Below are 12,791 nucleotides of genomic sequence, written 5' to 3' on the forward strand. Positions count from 1 at the left end.
CGGCATAAAGCAGATAATGTGTGTTCATTAGTTGTTGGGTACAATATTATAAGTAAGGTAGGTCAATATTTTTAATCATATCTCTCATGTATCCTATCTTCTTTCTATATCCTTATTTATTTTTGTATGCTTGTTTTATTGATTAAAGAGAAAATAATAAAAAATCAATTTTTATCACGTTTTGAGGCCCCAAATATGATCTCATGTGATCACAATAATTCCCAACTTTTTTTGACCTTCCCTTCTATTTTCATGTCAGATATTTCATCAAGGAACACTTTTCTTTTGCGTGAAATACATTATTTAGAATTTCCTTTTACGTGGGTTTGGTGGTAAGCTCCCTTACTTGTATTAATCTAAAATCTATTTTAATTGATTGTAAAATTCAGTTAAAGCCATTATACTTAGTGAAATAAGCCTGTCCCCAAAAGACAAATATCATGTATTCCCTGATCTGTGGTAACAATAGAGTACAGACTATGTACTGCATAGCAGCAAAATTGACATTTTTGAGAACTGATGATTGTTTATGGCCCTTGTCTCTACTGTTGAGAAACAGTGTTTTTTTTTTCTTCTATTTGTCGAGTTCTTTTGTTTTAGAATAAACTTGTCTTTCAATTCCATTTTCCATGATTTTTTTTTAAAAGATTTTTAAAATTTATTTAAGAAGACAGAGTTACAAAGGAGGGGGGGAGAGAAACAGACAGACAGACAGACAGAGAGGTCTTCCATCTACTGTTTCACTCCCCAAAGGGCCACAACAGCCAAATGTAGGCCGATCCAAAGCCAGGAGCCAGGAGTTTCTTCCGGGTCTCACACCTGGGTGCAGGGGCCCAGGCACCTGGGCCATCTTCTGCACTTTCCCAGGCACGTTAGCAGGAAGCTGGATCGGAAGTGGAGCAGTCAGGATGCGAGCTGGTGCCCATACAGGATGCCAGCAATGCAGGCACAAAGCCAGCACCTGAATTCTTTACTTAGTGGAGGACTAAGCTTATGAACATAAACGGAAAATCTGTCGTTGTAAAAACTGAAAGAAGAAGAGAGGAGGGAGGAAGGAGGGTGGGAGCGCAGGTGGGGGGCAGTCTCACTGTGCGCCTCAGTCTAGGTTATGAAGTCCATGAAGTCTGTTTGCCTCACATAAATAAGAAAATCAGTTATCTGGTCTGGACGTGAATTTCTTTTTCTTGGTTGACCTTCCTGAATTTTTGATTTGGTGGTTTTCACTCATTTTAGACACATGTCCGTGACTATCTCTTCATTTTCTGGCTTTTCCCGATGTCTCTCTTTCCTCCTGGACCCCTGTTTGGATGTGCACTGGAAGTCACTCTATCTCTTAATGCCGTGTTCATGTAGTCTATCGGTCTGTGCTACATCTTTATAATTTCTAAATTGTGTCTTCAACTGTATCTAATCTGCCAAACCTGTCCTATGGGATTTTCCTTTCAAATTTTCCCTCTTTCACTGATAGAAATTCCATTTGTGTGTGGTTTGTGTGTAGTTGGTCCTATTTTATAGTTTCTAATTCTCCACAATGTATCTTAAGGCCTTGCATATCTGTATCTTTATCTGTATCTGTATCTATACTAACATCTGTATATCTATATCCTTGTGTGCATCTATATATCTGAATCTATAGATGGATATTTACCTACATTTATAACCACACACACATTCCAGTTGTTACTCATGGTTCCTCATTCCCTTGCTTGTTTATACATTCACTTGCATTGTGGGTTGTGCATTTTTCTTGGATATGTGTTTATTCACATACTTCAGGCCTGGGATTAAGGAAGTTTTTTTTTTTTTCAAAGAGGATTTGTGTTTGCTTCTTAAAAGTACTAGTGGGGGACTTTAAATTCAATCTTTAGCTTGAGATTATTTTATTTTATGGAAGATTTATTTTATTTATTTAAAAGAGTTACAGAGAGAGGTATAGACACAGAGAGAGAGAGAGGTCTTTCATCCACTGGCTCACTCCCCAGATGGCCACAATGACTGGAGCTGGGCTGATCCGAAGCCAGGAGACAGGAGCTTCTTCTGGGTCTCCCACGTGGGTGCAGGGGCACAAGGACTTGGACCATCCTCTGTTACGTTTCCAGGTGCATTAGAACGGAGCTGGATCAGAAGTGGAGCAGCCAGGACTTGAACCAGTGCCCATATGGGATGCTGGTGCTGCAGGCCATGGCTTTAACTTGCTGTGCCACTGTGCAGTGTGGGGAGCAACTCGGACTAGACTAAGTTACTGGAATTAAGACTTATTCTATGCATCTGCTCTCCCACAATATGGCGCTGGGAGAGGAGGAAACAGCTTCTACACAGCTGCCTCCAGTTCCACCAATAAACAGCAGGACCTGCTCCTGATTGGAGGAGAACAGCGTACTCGGCGTGTGGGTAGCAGAGTTGGGATTGGTGGAAGAGGACTATAAAGGAGGAGAGAGACAACATGCACCGGGAACATCTATCTGAAGGAACACCTGTGCAGCCCCCGAGAGAGCCGGCCGGCGGTGTGCCGCTCCCCCGCGGAAGTGGGGAAAGTGGCAGGGGGAACCGCCCTTCCACGGAGGTGGAAGGGTCGGTAGCCAACCCGGGAAGAACCAGCAGCAAACCCGGGGAGGGCCGAGCAGACAAAAGAACAGCGCAGGGTCCTGTGTCGTTCCTCTGCGAATGGGGGAGCGACGGTGCAGGCCCTGGCTTGAGATTATTTTTAGCCCGGTGAGGTAGTTTGCGTTCTGGCAGCTAAGTGGTGTGGAGTCAGGGGAGCTTTCTTTTCTCTTCCTCCCCAGTGAGACTGAAAGTTGCACACAGGCCCTTTTCACTGCGGACCTTTGGAGGGGCCAAGTCTTAATTCGCCTGTCCCAATGACCCCCACTCTACGGGCTGAGGGTTCCCAGTGGGCTCCCTCCTGAGGTTGACCCCAGATTTTGCCCCTTGCATCCTGTGCCTCAAAAGTGACTAACACTGAGGCTCAAGTTACCCAGAGCGGCGGCTGTCCCCCTTGGCAAAGGCCCGGCTCAGCACCCAGGACGCCTCGAGGCCCACGTCTTCATCTCGGCTGTGGCGCGAGGCTTCCTTGCTCTTGCCATTGCGTTGGTGCTTTTCAAAAGCTCAGCAACTTACGCCTCTCTCTGCTCTCTTCAATGGGAACGTGCGCCCGTGACTGCCCTGCTGTTAGCAGCAACAGGAGTCTGCCTCATTTGCTTCTAGAAGACACATTTAATGACGATCATGCAAGTGTTTGACTCTAATCTAATCTCCTTCTCTCCTTCTCCTCTCCCTCTCTCCCCCTCCCCCTCCCTCTCCCTCTCTGTAACTCTGCCTTTCAAATAAATTTTTAAAAAATAATCAACTGAGGACTCCAATCTCAGCAATGCATTCATTTGAACAACTTGTACTGGGATCCCCTATTGAGAAAAACCCACCTCCTCCATATAATTCCACTTCTTGCAGAGGCTGGAGCCCAGAAATCTTCTGCAACACCAGTTACAAGGCTCTCAGTTGCCCAAAGCATTTTAATCTACTCAAAGGAAAAAGTGTCTATCTGTTTAACTTCGGAGGTTTCTACAGGAAACCCCAGGTGATGAGTAAGAGAGCTGGGGTCTGCAATTTCACCTCCTTCATCTCCTATTCTTCCAGCTGCGCAGAGGAGAGAAGGATTCGATCTACCCCATTTTCCAGAGGGCCTGGAATTCTTCACCACGCAGGTGATACATGTGCGAGGGAAACAGGGCTGGGGCTCCCTGGGCACCGGGTCACTGGTGCGTCCATGGGCCACAGCCAGCTCCTAGCACCTGCCTGCATCCCGGCTGGATCCCCGTGAAGCAAGAAGGCCAAGAGCAAGCCTGTGAAGAAGGAGGTGCAGAGCTGGGCTGCTTGCTTCCTGGGAAGGGGCACTGGACCCCACGCCTTCCTCAGCCCCGCTGGGGCTCTCTCCTTTGCAGGCAACAAGCGCAGTGCCACTTCCCTGTGGGAGCAGTCGACACGTTCTTGTGAACCACGGAAGAGACCAGGGAGCAGGGAGCAGGGAGCAGGGACCAGGCAGCAGGCAGGGGCTTTTCTTGGGGGGTGGCCTCCATCCACTGGTGTTTGTATGTTCCTTCTGTGTTTGCTGACCAACAGAATGCAGAAGAATAAACATTCCGCAAGTTCTGCAGTCAGCGGTCGGGGTCATTGCAGGTCATGCCAGAGTAAAGAGTTTAAAGAGAAGTTTGGGAAGCCGGCGCCGCGGCTCACTAGGCTAATCCTCCACCTTGCCACACTGGCACACCGGGTTCTAGTCCCGGTCGGGGCGCCGGATTCTGTCCCGGTTGCCCTTCTTCCAGGCCAGCTCTCTGCTGTGGCCAGGGAGTGCAGTGGAGGATGGCCCAAGTGCTTGGGCCCTGCACCCCATGGGAGACCAGGAGAAGCACCTGGCTCCTGCCATCGGATCAGCGCGGTGCGCCGGCCACAGTACGCCGGCTGCGGCGGCCACTGGAGGGTGAACCAAGGGCAAAGGAAGACCTTTCTCTCTGTCTCTCTCTCTCACTGCCCACTCTGCCTGTCAAAAAAAAAAAAAGCTGTTTGGGGGACATTTCTCGGCGATGGGTGGAAGGCTGTTGGTACCTGGGGTGTCTCCTCTTGGTTGCTGACCAAATTGTTGGACATGCTTGGCTCTTGTCTGCACTGGATGGGAGAATGGGCCACTGCTGGCCTCCTTTTCTTTCCATACTGTTGTGGTTACAATGTTACAGATCCCCACACAAGTGTGGCTATGCACAAATTGGCTTTATGTTTTTTAAATAAAGATTTATTTCATGCAATTAAAAGGCAGAGAGATGGAGAGAGAGAGAGAGAGAATAAGAGTTCTTGCATCCATTGGTTCACTCCCCAAAAGGCCACAACAGCTGGGGCTGGTCAGGCCAAAGCAAGGAGCCAGGAACTCTATTCTGGTCTCCCACATGTGTGGCAGGGACCCAGGCACTTGGGCCATCTTCTTCTGCTTTCCCAGGCACATTAGGAGGGAGCTGAATTGAAGAAAAGTAGCCAGGACTTGAACCGGGCTCGGATATGGATGTGGTGTCGTAGGCAGCAGCCGAACCTGCTGTGACACAAAACCAGCCCAGATTGGTTTGCTCTGGACCAGAAACAGCCCTCAGGTCCTCCAGGTCGAATCCCAGCCCACCTGGGCGGGGCTAGACACTCAGAGTAGAGCAGTGACGGCTGGCTGCCACCCAGTACTGGAAACCCTTGCTGCCCGTGAGATTCATCGTAGCGATCTTTCTGAGGACATAAAATGCCTTACCCTTTAGAAGTGGGGGTGCGGTTACCTTACTGCTGATACCTGAAGGTGCACAGCAGAGACGACAGAGCCGGTACAAGGGACACAGACGTCGGGAGACCAAAAAGGCAAAGTCACGTGAGTACGCAGCAGAAAGCAAACGTCAGAAAGAGGAAGGGCGCACTGGGTCGCGTTGGACACCTCCCCAGAGGAGCGTGAGCCACGCTGTTCTGAATGGTCGCAGCCTTGCTGTGTCCTGGCACCGGAGGGAGGGTGACCGCCCCTGAGACAGCCCCCGAGGCACACAGTGGTGCACGAGGCCCCGTGAGCTGGCCGGGGTGCTCGCCACCCATGCTCTGTACTTCTTGGTTACCAAAAGTGGTTAAAATCATCAGATTTCAAGTCTCTGAATCCTAATCTAAGCCTATGCCTCCCAAAGTCTTATCAATGAAAACAAGCCAAGATCAATGGAATTCTGTGGTGAAAATAACAGCAGGCCTCCGCGTAGATGCCCAGATATGTTGCCAAAAAAATATTCTCTTTGGGGGTGTGCTTTTCAGTGCTCTGTATATCATTTTAAATATTAGGGATTAGGTGACTTTTAAAATTTTGTTTTAGAGAACATTGCATTTGCTTCCTCTAGGAATTACTGCTATATGTTTTTAGGTTAAATAAACAAGTTTGTCAACCAGGGCTCAATTTAGATGTGGTACAAGTGTTTTAATAATAGACACTTCAGGGGGCTGGTGCTGTGGCATAGCGGGTAAAGCCGCTGCCTGCAGTGCCGGCATCCCATATGGGCACCGGTTCAAGTCCTGGCTGCTTCACTTCCAACCCAGCTCTCTGCTATGGCCTGGGAAAACTGTAGATGATGGCCCAGGTTGTTGGGTTCCTGAACCCATGTGGGAGGTCCGGAAGAAGCTCCTGGCTCCCTGCACTGGATGGGTGCAGCTCTGGCCATTGAAACCATCTGTGGAGTGAACCAGCACATGGAAGACTTCTCTCTCTCTCTCTCTCTGCCTCTCTCTCTGCCTCTCTGTAACTCTGCCTTTCAAATAAATAATCTTTAAAAAAAAAGAAAGAAAGAAAGAAAAAAGGGTACTCAGAGAAAGAAAAAAATAGTGGATACTTCAGTTAGGTTTTGATGGCCAACGACACCAAGTGCAGAACCCCGTGCTAGATACGCAAGAGATTAGTGCACGACACAGCTGGGTGAGGAGTGTCCCGTCAAGAGCATCCGTAGAAGGCCTCCTTAGAAAGAAGCTGTCCACAATCGGCAGGACATCAGAGTGGAAAGAGAGCCCCGCAGATCACCTTGCAGGATTATACAATCCCCAGGGGGCCCAGTGTTTTGGGGAAGATGATCCAATCAAGCTCGCTTCAAGGCGAGTCCACAAAATGCAGTGCAGAATCTGCATCACGGTATCAGAAACAAAGAGAAAAGAAAGCCCAGTTATGTCAAAAACCCTGAAACCAAGCAGAAATCAACGAACGTTCCACGCACCTTCAAAAGGAGATCTGTAGTAGCCAGCGGTCACGCAGTCAGTGGGCCCAAAGCACTCCCGACCACGGCAACACCGTCCCTGCAGGCCCGGGGAGGCCAGAAGCCACGTTGGTGACACTCGGCATCCACAGGGGACGTGGTGTGCAAGGTCACCGCATGGACCATTCCTGCCGCTGGGTTACAGTAGCTGCACCTGAGTTATGAATAGAACGCACACACTGGATACCAGTAGACCAATCACACCTCAGGGAGAGAAACGTGGTTTAGATAGGAAAAAATCCATAGATGACCTTGACTTTCCGTCATCAACAGCCTCTCACTAGGGAGACGTGGGCACTTGGGGTGCTGTGAACACACGCCCAACAGCCTTCCGCTTCCCGTCCTCACCCTGGGCTCCTTCGTACTCTTAGTCGCTCACTCGGCTGCCACAGCCGCTCCAGAGTGGCGAGGGCTTCTGCTTCAGCCGCTCCCGGGTCTGGCGCAAAGGAAGTGGACGAAAAGTGAACCCAGGTATTGTGCGCCCCTGCGCGGGCCCTGGGGCTGTGAGAGGCGCAGCTGCTGCCCCTCACCCTTCCAACCCTACCATGTTCTGAGGGTGCCAGGACTGGCCACAGCCTGGGGGCCCTCTGTGAGGAACCCAGTGGACGCCCAGACTGGCAGCACACATAGCATTCTCCACTGAACCCTCACCACTGCAGAGGAAGACGGAAGTGTATGTGTCCTGTGTGCCCTCTGTCACAGGGTCAGTGTATGTGTCCTGTGTGACCTCTGTCACAGGGTCAGTCCATGAGTCTGTGTGACCTCTGTCACAGGGTCAGTGTATGTGTCCTGTGTGACCTCTGTCACAGGGTCAGTCCATGGCCTGTGTGACCTCTGTCACAGTGTCAGTGTATGTGTCCTGTGTGACCTCTGTCACAGGGTCAGTCCATGGCCTGTGTGACCTCTGTCACAGTGTCAGTGTATGTGTCCTGTGTGACCTCTGTCACAGTGTGAGCCCATGAGTCTGTGTGACCTCTGTCACAGGGTCAGTCCATGGCCTATATGACCTCTGTCACAGGGTCAATGTATGTGTCCTGTGTGACCTCTGTCACAGGGTCAGTGTATGTGTCCTGTGTGCCCTCTGTCACAGGGTCAGTCCATGGTCTGTGTGACCTCTGTTACAGAGTCAGTCCATGGCCTGTGTGACCTCTGTCACAGGGTCAGTGTATGTGTCCTGTGTGACCTCTGTCACAGGGTCAGTCATGATTCCTGTGTGCCCTCTGTCACAGGGTCAGTCCATGGTCTGTGTGACCTCTGTCACAGGGTCAGTGTATGTGTCCTGTGTGACCTCTGTCACAGGGTCAGTCCATGTCCTGTGTGCCCGCTGTCACAGGGTCAGTCCATGTCCTGTGTGCCCGCTGTCACAGGGTCAGTGTATGTGTCCTGTGTGACCTCTGTCACAGTGTCAGTCATGATTCCTGTGTGACCTATCACAGTGGCAATCCATGAGACCATGTGACTTCTTTCATAACCTGGCCATGTGACATGCAGCAGAAACATGCCATTTCTGTGTGTGTGTTTTTTTTGTTTGTTGTTTTTTTTTGCCTTTAGCAAGTGCTTTCTGGAACAGTTAAGAAACTAAGTGTGGGGTGTAAGTACCCTAGACTTCTTCATGCTCTGTATACATCTGCACCTTTGCATTGGGTGTGCTGGGTTCCACAGGTCCTTGGTCCCTTAGAACAACAGATTCCACACCGCGTGTGGGATTGCACTTGTGGATTCTTTCCCCTCATCTGTAGAGTAGCAGTCCTCACAAGTAACCAAGTCGCCGTTTGTTCTAGGGGCCTTTGTTCAGTTTATGTCATTCTACATCTTCTTGTCTTTGACGTTTACAGAAATGAGCTGGGCCATCTCTAGCTGTGGCCACTGGGATGGACCGTTCTCCCCTGGGCGACACCTAGGGTGGACCGTTCTCTCCCGGGCGACACCTAGGGTGGACCGTTCTCTCCTGGGCGACACCTAGGGTGCCGAGTGAGTGGCACGGACAGTTGTGAAGAAGCAAAAGCGAGTGGAGAGAGCAGTGCAGGTTGCAGCAGAAGCACTGGTGCCAGCGCAGCCAGCCTCCCCTTTCTCCACAGGCAGGCTCAGGTCTGTCGGGGGACCACGTGACTCAAAGCCTCCTCCCCAAGGCCTGGGACCCTCACCTGAGGTCCAGACACTCAGTCCACCGGCTCCTACACTAGGGCCGGTGCACGCCAACCCTTCGAGTTCACAGTTCTCCAGGGCCAGCTGTGGGAGCTGGGATACTGGAGCCCTGGGTCCCCCACCAGGGTCTTCGGTGAGCATTCCCCTCCACTCCTGTCCACCACGACGAGAGGCTTGGCACGCGGCACCACATCTGTACCCAACTACTTTCTGAGGAAAAAAAAGGCCTGTTCGGCAAAGCCTTCTTTCACCCTTACTTGCAACTGTAATAAAACAGCATGATTCCCAAACTGGACACCTACTGAAACAACGTTAACTGACTGTTCAGTCTCAAAATTCCTGTATTAACCTAACTCCTTCATCATCACCCCATCAAGTTCTGGGACATGAAAGAACTTAGGTGTACATCAAGTCAATTTTGCCTGTGCCAAAAAAGTGGGAACTCCGAAAAAAATGGAAAAAAAAATCAGTCAGAAATTAATTCACTACACCACCAGTGTTTAAGAAACAAACATGGGCCAGCGCCGTGGCTCACTAGGTTAATCCTCCGCCTGTGGTGCCAGCACCTGGGGTTCTAGTCCCGGTTGGGGCGATGGATTCTGTCCCGGTTGCCCCTCTTCCAGGCCAGCTCTCTGCTGTGGCCCGGGAAGGCAGTGGAGGATGAACCAAGTGCTTGGGCCCTGCACCTGCATGGGAGACCAGGAGGAAGCCCCTGGCTCCTGGCTTCGGATAAGCATAGCTCAGGCCATAGCGGCCATTTGTGGGGTGGACCAACGGAAGGAAGACCTTTCTCTCTCTCTAACTCTGCCTGTCAAATAAATAAAGAAATAAATAAAAAAAGAAAATACAAAATCATCTCTTTAGTTTATGGTATGTTTCCCATCAGAAGGAGCCATGAAGTGACAGCCAGCCTCACTGAAGATATTCTCTCAAAATCCACACATTCCAATTCAACCTGGCATACAACCATGTGAGTGCAGAACTGAAATCTTTATTTGGACCTGGACATCCGGTTTTCATAAGCCTACTGACAAGGCACATACACCCTCAGGAACAAGGCCAGTGTTTTCCAGTTTGCTCTGTAGTGCACGCTTTTGGACAACTGGATGCTTTTTGATCAAAGAAGTCCGTTGGTGCACCTGTGACACGCAAGCTTTTCCTGCTCTTCAAAAAACAAGCAAAAGGCTTTCCTACAGACACTTCTCACTGCAGGGCTGGGAGGTGGCCTTTCCAAGGTGTCTTACCTCTAAACTTCTTAGTCAGTGAAGAAAACCAAGACATAAAGAAGGGTGGCAATAAAACATTTGCAAATTTTGTTTTAAAAGGAGGTAAGGCTTGTAAAATAAAAGATACCTTTTTCCTGCTTACCCAGGCCATGTAAGTGCAGTTTTCCAGCTAGGACAGTAGCAAAAGCTCACCACCTAGTCACTTTTGGGAGGTTATGTTTTTGAAGATTTAGTTGGAAGGCGAGAGACAGAGGAGTATCTTCCATCCACTGGTTCACTCCTCAAAAGGCTGCAACAGCAGGGGTTGGGTCAGGGAGAAGCTAAGAGCCAGGAATTCTGTCTGGGTCTCCCACGTGGGCGGCAGGGACCTAAGTGCCTGGGCCATTACCTACTGCTCCCCATGCACACTAGCATGGAGCCAGACCAGAAGCAGAGTAGCCTTGATGCAAACTGGCGCTGTGATATGGGATGCAGGTGCCTCAAGCAGCAGCCACTATGCCATTATGTCAGCTATGGATAAGACATGAGTTGCAAGGTGTGTGGATTCCTTTGGTATTCTTTGTAAAAATAGTATTTTGTGGACTTACAATTTTTGATAAATTTTTGTTTTAATGTATTCTGATATATAGGAAATGGTTACTTTTATTGATTGGATGTTACTGATTTATTTTATCGAACAACTAGCATTTACATAACACCATGTATTTGGTTAGTAGTTCAAAAGTTGACGGAGTGCTAATCTTTATATGACTGCAAACAAGGCATGCATGATTTAAGATTTATTTATTTGAAATGCAGTGACGGGGAGGGAGGGAGGGCGAGCGAGAGAGAGGGGAATGTGTGCATCCACAATCTTCCATCCACTGGCTCATTCTCCAAATGGCTGCAGTGGCCAGAGCTGGTCTGGGCTGCAGCCAAGAACCCAGAATCCCACCTGGATCTCCCCTGTGAGTGGCAGGGGCCTAAGCACTGAAGCCGTCTTCCTTGCTTTCCCAGGTGCATCAGCAGGAAGCTGGATCATCAGCAGAGGAGCCAGGACTATGACACCAACTCTGACATAGAATGCTAGCGTCGTAGGCGGCTTAACCCAGCGTGCTACAATGCTATTCCCAAGGCATGCAAGGTTTCTAAAATGTTACTTCCTACACCCTTTCCTCCAACATTTGATTTTTAAAACCAGTGGTATAGCACCCTTTTAGAACATATGGCCTAAGAACTTTTCCTTTGGGAATTCTGGGCTGTAGTTTATTTCTATCCGAATTTAAAGTTTCTGTTATTAGGACATTTCCAATACCTGGAATCTATAAAGAGCTCCAGGAACTCAACAACAGTTAAAACAAAAAAATCCTGTTAAGAAATGGGCAAAGGACTTGAATAGACACTTTTCGAAAGATGAAATTCAAATGGCCAACAGACACATGAAAAAATGCTCAGGGTCACTAGCCATCAGGGAAATGCAAATGAAAACTATAATGAGGTTTCACCTCACCCTGGTTAGAATGGCTTTTATACAGAAATCAACAACAAATGCTGGCAAGGATGTGGTTAAAAGGTACCCTAATCCACTGTCGCTGGGAATGTAAACTGGTACAGCCATTTTGGAAGACAGCACAGAGATACCTCAGAAATCTGAATGCAGAGCCGGCGCCGTGGCTCAATAGGCTAATCCTCCACCTTGCGGCGCCGGCACACCGGGTTCTAGTCCCGGTTGGGGCGCCGGATTCTGTCCCGGTTGCCCCTCTTCCAGGCCAGCTCTCTGCTATGGCCAGGGAGTGCAGTGGAGGATGGCCCAGGTGCTTGGGCCCTGCACCCCATGGGAGACCAGGAAAAGCACCTGGCTCCTGGCTCCTGCCAGGATCAGCGCGGTGCGCCGGCTGCAGCGGCGGCCATTGGAGGGTGAACCAACGGCAAAGGAAGACCTTTCTCTCTCTGTCTCTCTCTCTCACTGTCCACTCTGCCTGTCAAAAAAAAAAAAAAAAAAAAAGAAATCTGAATGCAGACCTACCATATGACCCAGCCATCCCACTCCTGGGAACTTACCCAGATGAAATGAAATCAGGAAATAAAAGTTTACTGCAGCTCAATTTACAATAACCAAGATAAAGAATCAACCCAGATGTCCATCAATGGAAGACTAAAGAAAATGTGGTATATATACTACTAGTCAGTTGTAAAAAACAATGAAATCCTGTCTTTTGCAACAAAATGGATGCAACTGGAAACCATTATACTTAGTGAAAAAAGCACATCCCCAAAAGACAAATCCCATATAATTTCCCTTATCTGTGGTAACTAGTAAAAGATAATGTAAGGAAAGGAAACTGACACTTGGAGAAGTGATTGTTTACAGCCCCTTGTCTCTACTGTTGAGGACGTTTTTCTTCCTTCTATTTGTTGAATTCTTTACTTAGTGGAGGGTTAAGCTTATGATTACAAAACAAACTCAAAAGTATGTCACTGTAAAAAATAAGAAAGGAAGGATGGTAGGGTGGGAAGGAAGCATCACCATGTTCCTAAATCTGTATATATGAAACACATGAAACTTGTTCACCTTGAATTTTAAAAAGGACATTTCCATGCAAGGATGGGGAATCTTTTACCTGCTAGGGGCCATTTTGGTATT

At 48.8% G+C, this 12,791-nt stretch overlaps 1 long non-coding RNA gene across 1 annotated transcript; it reads right to left on the reverse strand.

Moving 5' to 3' along the window:
- Positions 1–1,258: 1,258 nt before the first annotated feature.
- LOC138849554 (uncharacterized) lies at positions 1,259–12,098 on the reverse strand. Its single transcript, XR_011388430.1, has 2 exons — positions 7,945–12,098; positions 1,259–7,910 (listed from the first exon to the last, which is right to left on the reverse strand). It is a non-coding gene; the product is annotated as an uncharacterized lncRNA (long non-coding RNA).
- Positions 12,099–12,791: the final 693 nt, after the last annotated feature.

This window comes from Oryctolagus cuniculus, chromosome 5, assembly GCF_964237555.1.
Source record: "Oryctolagus cuniculus chromosome 5, mOryCun1.1, whole genome shotgun sequence".
In the NCBI taxonomy this organism is placed as follows: Eukaryota; Metazoa; Chordata; class Mammalia; order Lagomorpha; family Leporidae; genus Oryctolagus; species Oryctolagus cuniculus.